Raw genomic sequence first — 18,542 nt, forward strand, 5'->3', positions numbered from 1 at the left:
CCCTAGAAGTCCCCACGGTCCTAGGCAAACCGGGCCGACTGGTCCCCCCACCCACACACGGGGTTCACCCAGCCTCATTCCAGCAATTCTTTTAGTGCCTGTATTTTGTTTTCTTACAAAAACTTTACTCCTCAGGTAAAAATCTTCTAGAAATACTAGGGGTGCCACAAAGTTCATGGAAGATGGAATTAAAAGTTCATTTTGGTGCAAAAATTTTTGAGATGTGTACATAGTTTATCTCATAATAGGCACTTTATGTGAAATCTTTTTTTTTAAGATTTATTTATTTATTTGAAAGAGTTACACAGAAAGAGGAGAGGCAGAGAGAGAGAGAGAGAGAGAGAGAGAGGTCTTCCATCTGCTGATTCATTCCCCAATTGGCTGCAACGGCCTGAGCTGCGCCGATCCGAAGCCAGGAGCCAGGAGATTCTTTTAGGTCTCCCACGTGGGTGCAGGGGCCCAAGCAATTGGGCCATCTTCTACTGCTTTCCCAGGCCATAGCAGAGAGCTGGATAGGAAGAGGAGCAGCCAGGACTAGAACTGGCGCCCAAATGGGATGCCGGCTCTTCAGTCCAGGGCGTTAACCCATTGCGTCACAGCACTGGCCCCTCTGAAATCTTTTGAAAACTCCTACACCTCAAAGACCCCCATGATCCCACTCCCCAGAGTTAAGAGGTTAACAGTTTAGCGATTCTGTTTCTTACACACAAAAATAGGATCCTGGGGTGGATGTTGTTCGGCAGTGGCGATGCAGGCTTTCCATTTTGAGTGCCTGGGTTCCAGTGTCCGCCACGCCACTTCCAATCCGGCTTCCTGCTAAGGCACCTGGGAAAGCAGCAGAAGATGACCACTGCCACCCACATGGGAGACCTGGATATGGCGTTCCAGGTTCCTGGCTTCAACCTGACCCAGCTACTAGCCGTTGTGGTCATTTGGCGAGTTCACCAGTAGATAGAAGATCTCTCTACCCACCCCACCCCCTGCCGCCTTTTAAATAAAAAGAATCTTTGAAAACAAACAGGATCCTGCCATTCAGGGGGCTCCAGAGTCTGCCTGTTCACGCTGCACAATGTGGCCTCTAGCCACACCCCCTCTCCATGGCCTCCTTGGGTTCTGTCCGAGGGAGGGAGGTATTAGACTGTTGACAGTGTTTCATTCTTATGGTCAGTTCAAGGCCATGCGTGAGTACCTCGCACTCTGGGAGGCACGCCCTCCCAGGGTTTTGCCTCATTACTGCTATGATTTGATAGTCCTGGTAACATGTCTGGAGTGCTTCCTGTGCTGGGCACTTGGCATATACTACACCATTTCATTGTCACAATTCCAGGGAATGTGTGGACTGTTGTTCTCCCCTTGTACAGAGAGGGAAACTGAGGTTCATATAGGAGATAAAGCCAAGCTCACACAGCAGGTGAGTGGCAGAGCCAGGACCCACGCCCAAGCTGCCAGGCTCCAGAGTGTGCCATCTTCCCCACTGCCTAAGCCACATCTCATGGTTTCCCAAAGGGTAGATAGGAGTGGATGGTGCTGGGGTCACACGCCCTGCTTACCTGGTAGGGCACCCGCCCCAGGCAAAACCCTTGGAGGATTTGCTGAGAGGGTACCTGGGCAAAACTGGCTGTCTCCAGCTTCTGCCCCAGGGCCTGGTGGGAGGTGGTGGCATGGAGACCCCCAGATCCAAGGAGCAGCCCCTTCCCCAGGCAGAAAGCATGGGGGGCCCCAGGAGGACTGAGGAGCTGTGGGGAGGCCTGGGCTTGGGAGAGAATCCAGACCCCTCAGTTCCCGAAGCACCGTTGTGAGGTGGGCATCCTCAACTCCACAGACAGAGGAGGAAACAGTGACAGAGCCACTGCCCTGCGGCTGTCTGTGCCTTGCTAACACGGCCGCCCACGGCGAGCCTGTGGGCTTGGACCAGATGGTCAGTGAGATGACAAGCTCAGTGGGATGGAGGGAGCTTCAATTTTATTTATTTATTTTTTGATTCCCCCTTGGTAGCACCCTGGCCCACCAGGCCTAGCAATTATGCAAATTGATGTAGATATATGCTAACGAAGTCCTGCCAAGCAGTTCTGTTGGAGGTGATGGGACAGATCTGCCCAGAAGGGGCCTGCAGACCCCACCCCGCTGGGGAAGGGGTGGGAACGGGTCAGTGGTCACTGAAATGAGGGAGTGGGTTGCCATGGAAACAGAGGCAAGCCCCTATCCAGACCAGGGCTGCCCAGATCAGCGTCCTGGGTCAGCCCCTGCCTCCCTGGCAGCTCCATGCTGGTCTCCAAGGGCTAATTATGCAGAAGGTAGTGACCAGCTGCTCCTTCCCTCCCCTGGCCCAGCTGGGGTAGTGGGGGGGGGGGGGCTGGGTCACAGCAGGAGGGCGTGGGGACAGGCAGATGGCGGTCTGTGGCTTGGGGGCACCAGAACCCGGCCTGAGTAGGAAGCAGTTCCTTTGCCAGAGCAGAAGGCACCTGCAGCAGGGCTGTAGAGAATGAGGTTCCCACACGGCCAGGGCAGGCAAACGGGCTCAGACCCAAGGCCAGGGTGTGGAGGGGGGCTGGGTCCCCATATGGCCCTACTGGTGGCTTAAGCCTTCCATGCCCCCAGGAGCAAACTTGTCCACTTGTCGGGCCTCAGTGTCCTCACCTGTAAACGGAGGTGGGATTACGAGACGGGACAAGAGTACTGAACACAACAGGTGCGCTATGAAGTCTCCGACTGGCCCCGCAGAGCCGTTGTTAAGCTCCCGGGAGAGTTTTGTTTCCTCTCCTCCTGGGAAGGAACTCTGTCCTCTTGCCCCTCTTCCTGTAGCCCTGCGCTCTGGGCTGGGACTTGGGTCACCGTGTCGCTGCTAAGGGCAAATGCTGGGCGGCCGCCCCCATACTCACCCCGAGTCCTCAGGACTTAGCACACGAAAGGCGCTGGAGAAATGTTTTTTGAATCCCTGGGTGCTGAACTCTGAGTGTGTGGGCCCCCTGGGAGAGGTAAGCGCTAGCTGTTAGCTAACCCTGGGAGCGCAGGGTCTTGGGGAAGCTGATGCCTGGGAGGCCCTTGGGTCCTGAGCAGGCTCTGCCCCGATCCGCTGGGTGGGAAGAGCAGCGGCATAGACTGCCACCGGGCAGCCACACTGGGCTGCGGGGAGAGGGTGCTCCTGTGGCTGGCAGCACCTGGAGGAGGGGTGACCTGGGGTAGCCAGGCAGGAAGAAGCAGGGCCATGGGGGCCCCTGCAGAAGGTAGCGGGGGGCTGGCAGAGGCAGTCTAGGGGGAAGGACCATTAGGTTCTCAGCAGAGGCCACAGGGCCTCCGAGGCCAGTCCCCTGGAGGCAGGAGGGCTGCACTGCCAGGGCCTAGACAGCAGCCTGGAGCCACAGAGGCCCCCATTGTACAGATGAGAACACTGAGGCCGAGTCACAGCACATTCCTATCACAGGGAGAGGGGGACTTCAGTCCCCTGAGCCGCTTCGCACCCTCTAAGGGGTGAATCAAAGGTAGAGACATGGTTCTTTCACTGTTTTGCAAAGGCAAGTTTGTTGTAAAAAGTTTCAGAGACAGAGGCCTGTGTTTCAGGCTCGGTGTCCCCAGGGACAGCTTCTCCCCACTTAAGCTGTGTCTTCCCCTGGCTCTGCAGCCTGCATTTGCCAGCACACACACTCACACACACACCCACTCACTGACACACACACACACACACCCACTCACTCACACACACACACACACACACACACACATACTGGCTGTCCCCCTCCCCTGCTGGCTTTTGTCTTGTCCACAAACAGAATCAAAATTTTTTAAAAAATTTGACAGGTAGAGTTATAGACAGTGAGAGAGACAGAGAGAAAGGTCTTCCTTCCGTTGGTTCACTCCCCAAATGGCCGCTACGGCCGGCCCTGCGCAGATCCAAAGCCAGGAGCCAGGTGCTTCTTCCTAGTCTCCCATGCGGGTGCAGGGAACCAAGCACTTGGACCATCCTCCACTGCACTCCTGGACCACAGCAGAGAGCTGGACTGGAAGAGGAGCAGCCCGGACTAGAACTCGGTGCCCATATGGGATGCCGGTGCCACTGGCAGAGGATTAACCAAGTGAGCCATGGCACCAGCCCCATCAAATTGTTTTAAAGCTTGCTTTTTTAACTCAACAATGATAGCCTTGGCCTGCTTGTAGTGGGATGGGCCTGGGACGCAGGCAGAAGGGCTGCTGGTGTCCTGGAAGAGAGTGGGGGCGGGGGCAGATTCGTGTGCATGTACATGTGTGCGTGAGTCTGTGTGTGTGTGTGTGTGTGTGTGTGTGTGCTGGGCACAGAGAGGAGTCTCCACAGGTCACTGCACACAGCGGAGGGGACCCAGCAGAAAAGCCCCTTCACCATCTGCCTCTAGACTTGAGCCCTGGGGGGCAGGAGCCGCAAGGCTGCTTCACCGTCACCTCGCCCAGGGCCGGTGCTCAGGAGCTATGTGTTCAGTGCCCCGAGTCTCCAACAGCCCCATGTTCCTGACCCTGCCGAATGCCACATGGTCTCTGGGACTCTGCCCCTTTGGCTCCCTTGTGTTGCAACTCCTGCTCAAGCGGCATTGGCCCCAGATGGACCCCAGAGACGGGGCTGCTCCTCCGCTGTCACTTTGCTCACCTCGCTAATGAAGGCTCTGGACCAGCCGTCTCCAGGGGTCCTCCCGGCGCTGCTGGCTGCAGCGTCAGTCCCACTCCCTCATTTCATGGATGAGAGGCTGAGTCGAGCTTAATTTTGTCAGCTGCCTCAGAAATCCACTGGGAAGGGGGGAGCTCGGGCCGGGGACGCAGCAAAAGCTGTGGCCACGCATGGAGCCCTAACTGCAGGCCAGGCCCCGGCTGGGTGAGCCCTTTGCTCGCACTGTCTGGATCCTCGGGACTCTACAGCAATGGAAGAGACTGAGGGACAGGGGGTGTCCCCTGTCCAAGGTCACGTGGGGAGTCAGTGACCAAATGAGGCTGGAACTGCAGTCCGCCATCCCCCAAACGCAGAGTCTGTGTCCTTGGTGAACTGAAGCCAGTAGGAGAGGTGGGCAGGGTGGGTGTTGGGGCATGGCAGATTAAACTAGCCCTCAGGATGCCCCATCTCGTGGGGGTGTGTGCATGAGTCCCAGCTACTCTGCTTCCCAGCCAGCTGCCTGCCGATGTACTTGGGTACTTGGATTCCTGCCAAGACCCAGATGGAGTTCGTGGATCCTGGCTTTGGCCTTGCCAGCCATGGCTGTTGTGGGCATCTGGGGAGTGAACCAGCAGATGGACGATCTCTCTCCCTCTGTCTCTTCATCTCTCTCTCTCTCTCTCTCTCTCTCTCTCTCTCTCTCTCTCCTACTCTGCCTTTCAAATAAATAAATAAATCTTTAAAAAAAATTTAAAAAGGTCAAACCCAGGCCAGACTAACGCCTTCTCCAGGAGTGGTAGGGGAACCTGCCCTGTCCCCCAGACTGCCTGGCTTTTGTGGCTGAGGCCCATGGTGACGTGGCTGGAATTTTGGCCGGGGAAATTATTGACTTGTAGGAGTGGCTGCTCAGAGCTTGGGGCCAAAGGCTCCTGATGGGGTCTGTGGGCCTGAGCACAGCCCCCTCCCCACCTCTCCCCCAGTCAACCGCCTGGGGCTGGGGTAGGTCCAACTGCCTTATTCATCTCTGCCCCCCCTCCATCCCCACCTGGGTTGGGCTCCTGGGGTTGGCGTCTAGACAGACAAGAGCATCCTACTGAGAACAGAGGCAGCCCTGACTCGAGGCTGAAGGTTCCCATGGCAACAGCATCCCCCTTAGCTGGCAGCTACCGGATAAATAAATAATCACCGATGGGGGTGGGGAGCTCAGAGTGGGGGAGGGGCAGCAGGGGAGGTTTCACTCTAGACAGAAGAGTGTGGGTAAGGCTGGAAGTACGCTGGGGAAACGGTGTTGGCATTGCCCGGTGGGAATGTGGGTGGAGAAAAATGGGCGAGGGTGAGGGATTTGGGAGGTGAGAGCCAGGACTGGATGGCGGGCTGGGCCTTGGGCCTGGGGATAGAGCAGGGTCTGTAATGCAGGTTTCTAGCTCATGCAGCTGGATGTGTCGCCGGGCCCAAGGGTTGGGCGAATTAGGTCCAAGTGAGCCCTCCAGTGAGTCGTCGGTTATAACGCGGAGCAGGCAGAAACTGAAGCTTGGATGGCATGTATGTCTTGGGACAAATGGAGCATGAAGAGGGGCTCTGAGCCCCTTGTAAAGGGCCTGAGTGCACAGCAGGATAGGATGAGCTTCCCTAGAGCCTGTGAGGATGGAGGTGGAGAGGGGGTGGAGAATTAGCATTTAGCACCTGCTGTGCTGGGCCCTGCTCTTGCCCCCTGGGAAAACCCTAAGTCCTCATGGAGCTTGCTGTGGAATGTGGGAGACGGACAGTGAGTGAACAGGAGTGAGCATCATGGGAACCGCCGGCCATAAGCGCCTTGGGAAGATAAAGCAAAAGTGGAAGCTGGGAGTTCTATGGAGTATGGCACTTTTTTTCACTGTTAAGGAGATTTATTTATTCACAAGGCAGAATGGCAGAGAGAGAAGGAGAGAGAGAGAGAGAGACAGAAAGAGAGAAATTTTGCATCCACTGGTTTACTCCCCAAATGCCTGCAACAGCTGGGGCTGGGCCAGGCTGAAGCCAGGAGCCAGAAACTCCATCCAGGTCTCCCATGTGGGTGGCAGGGGCCCAAGCACTTGGGCCATCATCAGCTGCCTTCCCAGGCACATTAGCAGGGAGCTGAATTGGAGGCAGAGTAACCAGGATTTCACCCTATTCATTCCAGTGTGAAATGCAGGGGTCCCAAGTGATGGCTTAACCCACTCTGGACAATGCCCACCCTGGAGAACAGTAATTTTAAGTAGTGCTGACTCCTCATGCCCTATGAGGAAGATTCTGTGAATCATATCTTATTTTTTGATAAAGAAACTGAGGTACAGAGATATTAGTGACTTGCCCAGAATGGTCTAATAACCAGTGGCTGCAGGATTCTAGCCCATGCTCTGTTCCTAACCACTGGGTCATCCTGCTCCTGGGGCCGTGCCACAGGCGGAAGCCAGGGAAGAGCAGGTGCAGGCAGGAGAAAGGGCCCCTGAGACCAGGTGGGATGAGAACACGAGGAGGTTGGGGGTTGCCAGGGACCTCAGTGAGAACGGAAAGCCGCAGTGTAGTGGGCAGAGTGAGTGGCAGGAGAGGTGGTGAGAGGGTCTTTTTTTTTTTTTTTTAATGAGAGAAGCTTGAGGTGTTTAGGAGCCAGCGGGAGGGTCCTAGGGATAGGAGGATGTTGAGTTTCCAAGAGAGAAGGGCCAGGGTGTTGTGGGCCACGGTAAGGGAGGGGCAGCGGGGGAGAGTGTGACCAGGTGGTCCCTGAGAGAGGGTAGAGGAGGCTTGGACACAGTAAGATCTGGGACGGTCACTGGGGAGACCTAGCCAGGCTACGGGACATCAGGAGCCCTCTGAAGTCAGCACAGCCGGCCAGTCTGTCCGGGGTGACTTTCTCCAGTCGCACAGGGGAAACGAATGATGGCCAGGCTCGGGCTTCTCCTGGCGAGTGCGATGGAAGGGACTGGCCCCAGGCAAGACTGACTGATGTCACAGGGAGGCTGCAGTCCCACAGCCAGCGTTGGCTGTGAAGCACCCGGAGGGCTGTGGAATGCACTAGACAGGTCCTGCCACCCCAGAGGGTGTGGAGAATGGAGCTGGGCAGAGCAGTTACTGTGTGGATGGGGCACATGGAGGAGAAGGCCATGGGAGAGGCGGTGTGGAGACTGGGGCAGAGCAGCTGGATGGGGTGGCCCCAGATGTCAAAGTCAACCAGGAGGGTGCAGGGGCCAAACTTATTTTCAAAGATGGTGCCAGACCTGGCGGCCAGAAGAACGTGCAGTGGAGGAGGGTGGGGTGGCTGCAGGCTGAGCCTCAGGGCCATGTGCTCTGGATGTGGCTAGGGGACCCCAGAGGATCCCAACTCCACCTTTGGGCCCCGAGGAACATGAGACGAGAGAAGAGAAGCAGAATTCCTTAAGGGGCTTCAGGGAGAGCAGAATCCTGGGTGCAAAATGCAAGGAGCAGAGGGACCCCTCCTCCAGGGAAGGGAGCTGGAGGTCTGGGGGTCTGGGGGCACTTGCCGGTTGGGCATAGGAAGGGGGCAGGGAGTGCATGGGAAGGGGGCACTGAGGGCCACTGGACCCGGGAAAGCAGCACCAGTGCAGGGGGGAGTGATGGGCAGCAGTGTGGGCCCTCCCCAGGGGACACTGGCTTCTGGAAGGCAGGGCTGCGAGGCGCAGGAGCCTTGATCTCATCTGTCACTCTGGGTCCTTGGTCAGCGGACTTCTGTGTGGCTGGGGTTCTGTGTGGCTGGCGTGAGATTTGCGTTTTAGAGAAAGTGCTAAGGCGGAGTGGGAGCGGATAGGAGCAAGCCTTCCTATGCCCAGAGATCCGGGAGGCGGCTGCATTGGTTACCCCCAAGGACTTTGCTGCTGGCCCACTTAGGACAGAGATTTGAAAAGCTGGCTTGACCTGGCCTGCAGGCTGCCTGGGTAAAAATATCCCCAAGGTCTTCTCATTCCCTCCGTGCACTCGCATTTGAAATTGTTACAAAGGGGTAGGTTGCTGTTGCTCCACACGCATGGTTCCTCGCATCGAGTAACAAAGGCTCACTGAGGCCGGTTAAGATTTATAATTGCAGGTGGCGGGCGTTGGCACAGCAGCTAAGATGCTGCTTGGGATGGTCACATCTCATATCACAGTGCCTGGGTTCAAGTCCCAGCTCGGCTTCCAATTCCAGCTTCCTGCTCACTGCAGCCTGGGAGGAGATGATGGCTCAAGGCTTGGATCCCTGCCAGCCTGGGCAAAGCCAGGATTGGGTCCTGGGCTCCTGGCTCTAATCTGCTCAGGCCCAGCTATTGTGGCCATTTGGAGAGTAAAGCAGCAGATATATGAGCTCTCTTTCTCTGTGTCTTTCAAGTAAAGGTTTTTTTTTTTGTTTTGTTTTGTTTTTTTTTTTGACAGGTAGAGTGGACAGTGAGAGAGAGAGACAGAGAGAAAGGTCTTCCTTTGCCGTTGGTTCACCCTCCAATGGCCGCCGCCGCTGGTGCGCTGCGGCCGGCGCACCGCGCTGATCCGATGGCAGGAGCCAGGAGCCAGGTGCTTTTCCTGGTCTCCCATGGGGTGCAGGGCCCAAGCACCTGGGCCATCCTCCACTGCACTCCCTGGCCACAGCAGAGAGCTGGCCTGGAAAGGTTTTTTTTTTTTTTTAAATTAAAAAATATATACAATTACTGTAGTTCCCAGATTATGGTTTCTAAGCTGGTGTAGCCAGATGGGAAAGATTTTTATCCTATTTTGTTCTTTTTTTTAATGATTTATTTATTTTTATTTGAAAGTCAGAGTTACACAGAGAGACGGAGAATCAGAGAGAGAGAGAGAGACAGACAGACAGACAGAGAGACAGAAAGAGAGATCTTCCATCCACTGGTTCACTCCCTAGATGACCACAATAGCCAGGGCTGAGGTAGGCTGAAGCCAGAAGCCAGGTGCTTCTTCTGAGTCTCCCAAGTGAGTGCAGGGCCCAAACACTTGGCCCATCTTCTGCTTTTCCCAGCCATTAGCAGAGCGTAGGATTAGAAGTGGAGCACCCGGGACTCAAATTGGGATCAACATGGGATGCCAGCCTTGCAGGTGGCAGCTTTACCTGTTATGCTACGACACCAGCCCCCTATTCTGTTCTTATGGCTATTTGTTAATTAGCTGCAGATCACTGTTGCACAAGCAGAAATTCTGAAATATTGGGCTTGGTTTGATAATAAAAATACAGTAAACTGAGAACTGAGAATATTTAATGAGACACTGAATGTTGATTCTTAAAAAGATACAGTAGTCACCCCTGTAGTCATTTACCTGCAGTGAAATATCAAGTTCCAGAAATGAGCAATTCGTAAGCTCATTGTTTGCTCATTTATTTATTTTATTTTATTTTCATTATTAGGATTATTTTATGCTAAAAAGAGAAGAAAAATTCTAATAAAAATAAGTATACACACATACATAGAGACTGTATATGGGCAAAAACACACATCACATGAGGAGAACAATTGTTCAGCTTCTCTTAGCCACAAAGCTTATTCTCTTTACCCACAAGGTTGGATTCTATTAAAGATTTTGTGTTTGAATAGCAGTGTCAGAAGCAGGAAGGGAAAGGAGGGCGGGGAGAGAGAAACAGAGAGAGTCAATCTTCCATCCTCTGGCTCACCAGACTGCCACACAGTGGCAGGGGCGCAGGTACTCTGGTGATCTTCTGGTTTTTGTTGGGTACTAAAGGGTCTGTCCCTAGGCTTCTAGTAGCCAGTAAAGGAGTCATTAGTCCCACAATTCTGGTAGTAGTGCGTTAGCAGGTGGCACATCCCGGGGCGCAGAGTGTGGCCGGATCCTACGAAGAGCCGCCGTACCCCGGCCCATGAGCAGGGCAGCCGCACACGGGGGAATTTGGTGCTCCAGGAGTCCACGTTGTGGTTGCTGATCCCAGCGTGCACCCTGCCCCCATCCAGTGGAGCTTTTCTTATTTTATTTGTAAAAAAAAAATTATGTTTATTTGAAAGTCAGAGTTACAGAGAGAGAAGGAGAATCAGAGAGAGAAATCTTCATTTGCTGATTCACTCTCCAAATGACCACAACAGCCAGAGTTGGGCTGATCTAAAGCCAGGAGTCAGGAGCTTCATCCTGGTCTCCCATGTGGGTGCAGGGGCCCAAGCACTGCAGCTGTCTTCTGCTGCTTTCCCAGGCACATTAGCAGGGAGCTGGGTGGGAAGTGGAGCAACCGGGAATGGAACCTGTGCCCACATGGGATGCTGGCACGCAAGTGGCAGCTTAACCTAGTGCGCCATAGCACTGGCCCTGCTGTTTTGTTTTGTTTTGTTTTGTTTTGTTTTGTTTTGTTTTTTAAGATTTATTCATTTATTTGAAAGGCAGAGTTACAGAAAGGCAGAAGCAGAAAGAGAGAGAGGGGTCCTCCATCCACTGGTTCAATCCCTCAAATGGCCATAACGGCCAGAGCTGAGCTGATCTAAAGCCAGGAGCCAGGAGCTTTCTCTGGGTCTCCCATGTGTGTGCAGGGGCCCAAACACTTGGGCCACCTTCTACTGCTTTCTCAGGCCATAGCAGAGAGCTGGATCAGAAGAGGAGCAGTGGGGACTTGAACCGGTGCCCACATGGGATGCCGGCACTGCAGGCTTCAGCTTTACTCGCTATGCCACAGCACTGGCCCCGATAGATCTTTAAAGAATAATCAGCAAGGAAGAAGCTCCTGGCTCCCAACTTCATATTGGCTCAACTCCAGCCACTGCAACCGTTTGGGGAGTGAATCAGCAGATGGAAAGGTTCTCTCTCTCTCTCTCTCTCTCTCTCTCTCTCTCTCTCTCTGCCTCTACTTCCCTGTAACCCTGTCTTTCAAATAAATAAATTTAATTTAAAAAATAAAGATCTATTTATTCATTTGAAAGGCATAAGAAGAGAGAGAAGGAGGGGGGAGAGAGACAGAGAGAGAGAGAGAGAGATTTTCCATCCACTGGTTTATTCCCCAAATGGCTGCAATGGCCAGGGCACATATAAACTGCTGCATTCAGTAAAATAAGGGTCTAATCGTCAGCTCGTTCATGCGATTTCTGTTATATTCTCAAAACAACTTCTCAGGAGGAGTGGCTTCTCTGTGGTTGAAGAAATAGGTTCAGAGAAGGAGAGTGACCTGCCCAGGTCACACAGCACAGCTAGGATTTGAACCTGCCTTTGAGTAACTTTCAAAGCTGCTGCATTAAAAAAAAAAAAAATTATCCAATGATATTGACTCCATCTGTGAGGCCACAGAAGAGAAAGGAGGTTTGAGTGGGGCCAGGGTGGAGATGGGGTGCCACCATCTCTTAGGTGGACATACATGGGCAAGGGGTCTCAGCTCCGCCATGTGCCTGAGCACCTGTCACAGCCACTGGCTCCATCCTCTGATGGACCAGGTGCCGGCTGAATCCAGAACGCCAAGCCGGACCCCAAACCACCAGAGTCACGGTGCGGGGGCGGGGGAATGGAAGTGGGGGAAGAGTGATGGGGGTGGGGAGCAGCAGAGAAAGGGCCCTGCAGCTGGCGAGTTCCTTCCCAGGGTCAGCAGACCATGGCCGTCAAAGCTGGGAGGGCAAGGCGGGCATGTGGGAGTGAGCCAGTGCTGGGAAGCGCTTTCTGCCTCCGTATCCCTGTGTCTCTTGGCCTCTCAAATAAAATAAATCAGTAAAACTGGAAGGGCCCTCAGGGATTATCCAATCCAGTAACTTCCACACCTATGGGGAGAAGTCTGAGACCCAGCAGGGGGGGTGACCTGCCCACGGTAGCCAGGCAGGCAGAGGCAGAGTCTCCACTGGGACCTGCACCTCTTGACTGCCAGGCCAGGGCCAGCTGGGAAGGGCGGTGCATTGGTGCCAAAATGGGACAGGCGACAGGGAAAGGCCTGGTCTGCCACCAAGCTGCTGTGTGGCCGTGGGCAAGTCACTTCTCTCTGTACCTCATGTTCTCTTTCCTCATAATGAAATCCTGGTTTGGACGGGCTAAACCACTGCTTGGAACACATGCATCCCATATCAGAGTGCTGGTTCAAGTCCCAGCTGCTCTGCTTCTGATCCAGCTCCCTGCTAATGCGCCTGGGAAGCAGTAGATAGATGATGGCTTAATTACTTGAGTCCCTGCCACTCACATGGGAGACCCCATGTTTTTAGCTCCTGGCTTTGGCTTGATCCAGCCCCAGCTGTTGCTGCTATTTGGGGGAGTCTCTCTCTCTCTCTCTCTCTTTCTCTCTCTCTCTCTGTCACTCTGCTTTTTCACATACATAAATAAGATTTAAAAATGAGATGATGATCCCAGCTCTGCCTTTCTGCCCAAGGAGATGAACTTGGGACGCTCCTTACGGCCAGGCTGGTGCCAGGTGGGTAGGTGCCAGGGTTGGGCCTCACCGCCAGGCTTCCCTCACCACTTTGCCCAGACCTGCAGCTTCCTTGGCCTCTGCCCAAGCCTTGCCATCTGTGTAGTGGCATCGGCACCACCTCCTCCTGCCTCCCTGCTGGGGTCCTCTCCCTTTCCCTCCCCACCAGACCTTCCACTCTCCCTTCCTGTTTCAGTCAGGACTCTTGGTTGTGAGCGACAGAAATCAGAAGTGTGAGGGTCTTAAAAAAGTGTGTGGAACATGAACATGTGTATTGAAAAAAAAAAAAAGTGCAAAGATTTCAACATTCTTTTGCACCAAAGTAAACTCATAGCCATTATTCCATGGCTGGATCTAGTTTGAGGCACTAAGGACAAGGCATCGCTTTGAAAAAGAGGCCCCATCAGAGCTACATGAATTCTGCCACAGTTGAAGCAAGAACAGATACCCAATTTATGGTGAAACACTGGTGACATCACTGATGACTTATGAAAAGTTTATGAGGACAAAGCTCCAAGGAAATCAGCAGTTCACAAATGGATAACTCCTTTTCAAGAGGGTCATGACAGCGTGGAATCTGTAGCCCGGGGCGGCAGACCATCCACATCAGATTGGAAAAAAATAATCTCGTTTGTACTCTAATCGAAGAGGACCGATAATTAACAGCAGGAACAAGAGCCAACACCATAGCCGTCCCAGTGGGTTCAGCTGACGCGATTCTAACTGAAAAGTTAGACTGGAGCAAAGCTCTGCTTGGCGGTGCCAACATTTTTGGACCCGGATCAGCTGCAGACAAGAGCATCGCTTTCAATGGAAATTTAAACAAGTAGGATCAAGATCCCTGAAGCAAGGCTGGCCGGCGCTGTGGTGTGGAGGGTAAAGCTGCCGCCTGCAGCACCATGCGTTTTGTATGGGCACCGGTTAGAGTCCTGGCTGCTCCACTTCCGACCCAGCTCCCTGCTATGGCCTGGGAGAAGCAGCTGAAGATGGCCCCAGTGCTTGGGCCCCTGTATTCATGTGGGAGACCCAGATGAAGCTCCTGGCTCCTGGCTTTAGCCTGGCCCAGCCCTGGCCTTTTGGGGAGTGAACAAGCAGATAGGAGATTTCCCTCTGCCTCTCCCTCTCTCTGTAACTCTGCTTTCAAATAAATAAATGAATAAATCCTAAACAACACAAAGCTCTGAAGCATTCCTTCTATGAATTGTAACAGGAGATGAAGCAGGACTTTACCTGAAGACAACGCGCAATCAAAGCAAGCGCTACCAGGAGGAGGGCGTGGGAGCAGAGGCCCTGACAGCAGGCTTGGGGGGTGCTCAAGGCATTTTGCTTGTTGATCTTCTGGAGGGCCAACAAGTGGTAGCATCTGCTTACGGGGACGGTGCCGTAAGGAACTGAACCACAGCTCTCCCAACGCCTGGCAAGAGTCCTGCTCCTCGACAGCGTTACTGCTCGCCCCTCTCAGCAGACAAGGGCAATTTCATGAGCGTCTCCATGGACAGCCTTAGGCATCCACCTTCCAGCTCTGGTTTGCTCCTTATTTCTTTGTGTTTCCTAATCTTAAAGACCTTTTTAAAGCGGACCAGCAGGGTGGCGTAGAGGGATAAGCCGCTGCCTGAGACCCCAGCATCCCATACAGGCCCTGATTCATCTCAGCTACTCCACTTCCCATCCAGCTCCCTGCTGATGGCCTGGGAAAGCAGCAAAAGATGGTCCAAGTGCTTGGGCTCCTACCACCCACGTGGGGACCTGGATGAAGCTCCTGGCTCCTGGCTTTGGCCTGGCCCAGCCCTGGCTATTGTGGGGAGTGAATTAGGGGATGAAAGATTGAGATCTCTCTCTCTCTCTCTCTCTGCCTTTCAAATAAAATGAATAAATCTTCAAAAAAGAAAAGAAGAAAATGGCCAGCGCCGCAGCTCACTAGGCTAATCCTCTGCCTTGCGGCACCGGCACACCGGGTTCTAGCCTGGTCAGGGCGCCGGATTCTGTCCCGGATGCCCCTCTTCCAGGCCAGCTCTCTGCTGTGGCCCGGGAGTGCAGTGGAGGATGGCCCAAGTGCTTGGGCCCTGCACCCCATGGGAGACCAGGAAAAGCACCTGGCTCCTGCCTTTGGATCAGCGCGGTGCGCCGGCCACGGCGGCCATTGGAGGGTGAACCAACGGCAAAGGAAGACCTTTCTCTCTGTCTCTCTCTCACTGTCCACTCTGCCTGTCAAAAAGAAAAAAAGAAAAGAAGAAAAGCCTTAAAAGGCACTCAGTATTCTTCAGTTAAGGTGACAAGATGGCACAGGCATGGAGACATCCCTAGGAGGCTCTGTGTTAGGGACAGACTCAATATCTGGTTTCATTGCTTGCAAAAGTGAACTTGTTGGAGCTTCTGCTGAGAAATCAAGTTGGTATTTTTAAAACTTAATTCCATTTCCCTGCAAACATTGTGAACCCCTCCTTGTACCAGGAGGAGAGCTAGCTGTTGACAAGGCTCGATCCTGCAGTCTCACACCCTGTCCCCAGGCACTCCCCTTGCGGTTTACTCCTCACCCCTTCCCTCCCCTCCCCCAGTGGTGGCTTCTTCCTCAGGTAGGCCACGCCCCTGTGGTGATAAAGATGGCCACCAGGAGCGCCAAGCTGACACCGTCCCCACTCAGAGCAGCCTGTCCCAGCCGCTCCTGCAGATAGCCAGGTGACAGGGCCAGGACACAGGGTGAGTGCCCACGCCAGAGCCCGTCACTGTGGCTTTGATTATTTGACTCAGCCTGGGTTCGGGGTGTCAGTTCGTCCAAGTCACATGGACAGAGTGGCCGTGGGAGTGTCCCAGAACCCAGAGAAGGATTCTGTCACCAGAGGAAGGGTGCTGGCAATCGGGCACCATGGGTGTCCTTAGCTCCTTTATTCCTAAGATTGAGCTGGGGGCTCTGGGCGGGGTCTTCCAACAGTTTGTGGGAAATGCTGACGATGAGAAAAGTAGGCATGAGTTTCAAAACATTTTTTGCACCAAAATAAACTTACCTTTTTTTTTTAATAAAAACGATTTAATGAATTTATTTTATTTGTTTGAAAGAGTTGGGGCCGGCACTGTGGTGCAGCAGATTAAAGCCCTGGCCGGCAGTGCCAGCATCCCATATGGGTGCCCGTTCAAGTTCTGGCTGTTTCACTTCTGATCCAGCTCTCTGCTAATGTGCCTGGGAAAGTAGTGGAGGATAGCCCAAGTCCCTGGGCCCCTGCACCCACATGGGAGATCCAGAAGAAGCTCCTGGCTCCTGGCTTCAGATCAGCTCTGCTCCAGTCGTTGTGGCCATTTGGGGAGTGAACCAGCAGATGGAAGACCTTTGTCTCTCTGTCTCTACCGCTCTCTATAATTCTTTCACATAAATAAAAGAAATCCTAAAAAGGAAAAAAAAAAAAAAAAAGAGAGAGTTACAGCAAGATAGGGAGAGAGATTTTTTTCATCCACTAGTTTGCTCTGCAAAACCAGCTGGGACTGGGCCAGGTCAAAGCTGGAACTGGGCCAGGTCAAAGCCAAGAGTTGTTGAACTCCTTCCAAGTCTCCCACATGGGTGGCAGGGTGCCAAGCACTTGGGCCATCTTTGGCCGTTTTCCCAGGTGCATTAGCGGAGAGCTGGATTGGAAGTAGAGCAGGTGGGACTTGAAGAGGCACTTTTTTTTTTTTTTTTTTTTTGACAGGCAGAGTGGACAGTGAGAGAGAGAGAGACAGAGAGAAAGCTCTTCCTTTTCCGTTGGTTCACCCTCCAATGGCCGCTGTGGCCGGCGTGCTGCGGCCAGCGCACTGCGCTGATCTGAAGCCAGGAGCCAGGTGCTTCTCCTGGTCTCCCATGCGGGTGCAGGGCCCAAGCACTTGGGCCATCCTCCTGGGCCACAGCAGAGAGCTGGACTGGAAGAGGGGCAACCAGGACAGAATCCGATGCCCCGACCAGGACTAGAACTCGGTGTGCCGGCGCTGCAGGCGGAGGATTAGCCTATTGAGCCACGGCACCAGCCGAAGAGGCACTTTAATATGGGATGCTGGCATCAGAGGCGGCGGCTTACCCCACTGTGCCACAATGCTGGTCTCTAAACTTACCTTTTAATTCCATTTTAACATTTAACATGAATGCATTCATATCCTAGTTAGCTTTTGCTGCATAATGAATCACTCCAAAACATTTCATTTCATGTCTCGCAATCCTATGGGTCAGCAGGGACGTTCTGGTCTGGACTCTGTGACTGTGGCCAACAGGTGGTGGGGGCAGAGAGGGAATTACCTTGGATGGCCTCACTTACATGTCTGAATGTGGGTGGGCCATCAGCAGGGCTGCCTCGGCTCTCCTGCCCGTGGCCTCTCCTCCACAGCAGGTGAGCTTGGGCTTGTTCACAAGATCTGTGTCACAAGAGAAGCAGGCTAGGGGCCGGCGCCAGGGCTCACTTGGCTAATCCGCTGGAGGCACCGGCATCCCATATAGGCGCCGGGTTCTAGTCCTGGCTGCTCCTCTTCCAGGCCAGCTCTCTGCTGTGGCCCGGGAAGGCAGTGGAGGATGGCCCAAGTGCTTGGGCCCTGCACCCGTGTGGGAGACCAGGAGGAAGCACCTGGCTCCTGGCTTCGGATCAGTGCAGTGCGCCGGCCGCAGCGTGCCGGCCACAGCAGTCATTGGAGGGTGAACCAACGGAAAAGGAAGAGCTTTCTCTCTGTCTCTCTCTCACTGGCTAACTCTATCTGTCAAATTAAAAAAAAAGAGAGAGAGAGAGAGAGAGAGAGAAGCACCGATTCCCATGCACATCTCAAGCCTTCCTTTGCATCACATTTGCTAGAGTCCTCTTGGGCAAGTCACATGACTGAACACAGAGTTAATGTGTGCGGGCACTGCCAAAGAGCATGGAAACAGCAAGAGGCAGAATTTGAGGCCAGTTTTGTAAACTACTCCACCTCCCTGGGGAAAGGAGAGAGAAAAGGAACCCCTGCGCCTGGCGCTGTTGTGCATCGGGTTAAGATGCTGCCTGTGATGCCGGCATCCCATATGGGAGCCAGTTCAAGCCCTAGCTGCTCCACTTCGAATGAGGCTCCCTAGGAAACCAGGGGAAGATGGCCCAAGTGCTTGGGCCCCTGCACCCACTTGGGAGACTTGGATGAAGCTTCTGGCTTCTGGCTTTGGGCTGGCACAGCCCTGGCTGTTGCAGCCATTTGGGGAGTGAGCCAGCTGGTAGAAGATCTCTGTGTAACTCTGCCTTTCCAATAAATAAAATAAATCTAAAAAAAAAAAAAAAAAAAAAAAAAAAAGGAAAATGCTCTCTAACCCATGGATCCCACAACCTCGGAGGAGGTGGCTCAGGCTCAGGAAATTATTGGAGCCGTCAGCTGGGGCAGGGAGAGGCAGTCCAGATCCTGACTACACAATGGGGAGGGGTAGGAGCCTGAGCTGCTGGTAGGGAGCCCCTGGCAGGGAGGAAGGGGTCTGAGCCCTGGCTCCTGGCTCCCTCCAGCAGCCCCAAAGTGATGACCATGCGTAGGGAGGCCTCCACCTGCACAGACTTGCCCCTGCCTCTCAGCATCTCTTTGGTACCCGTGGGTTGGATGGCACTGAATCTTGTGTCTCATGGCACAGCTGTCACGCGCTCCACA

At 53.8% G+C, this 18,542-nt stretch overlaps 1 protein-coding gene across 5 annotated transcripts in view; it reads left to right on the forward strand.

The window, feature by feature from the left end:
* NKAIN1 (sodium/potassium transporting ATPase interacting 1) overlaps positions 1 to 18,542 on the forward strand; it is a 58,549-nt gene that overhangs the window by 32,011 nt on the left and 7,996 nt on the right. The window lies entirely within an intron of this gene.

The sequence above is a fragment of the Oryctolagus cuniculus genome, chromosome 7 (genome assembly GCF_964237555.1).
Source record: "Oryctolagus cuniculus chromosome 7, mOryCun1.1, whole genome shotgun sequence".
NCBI lineage: Eukaryota > Metazoa > Chordata > Mammalia > Lagomorpha > Leporidae > Oryctolagus > Oryctolagus cuniculus.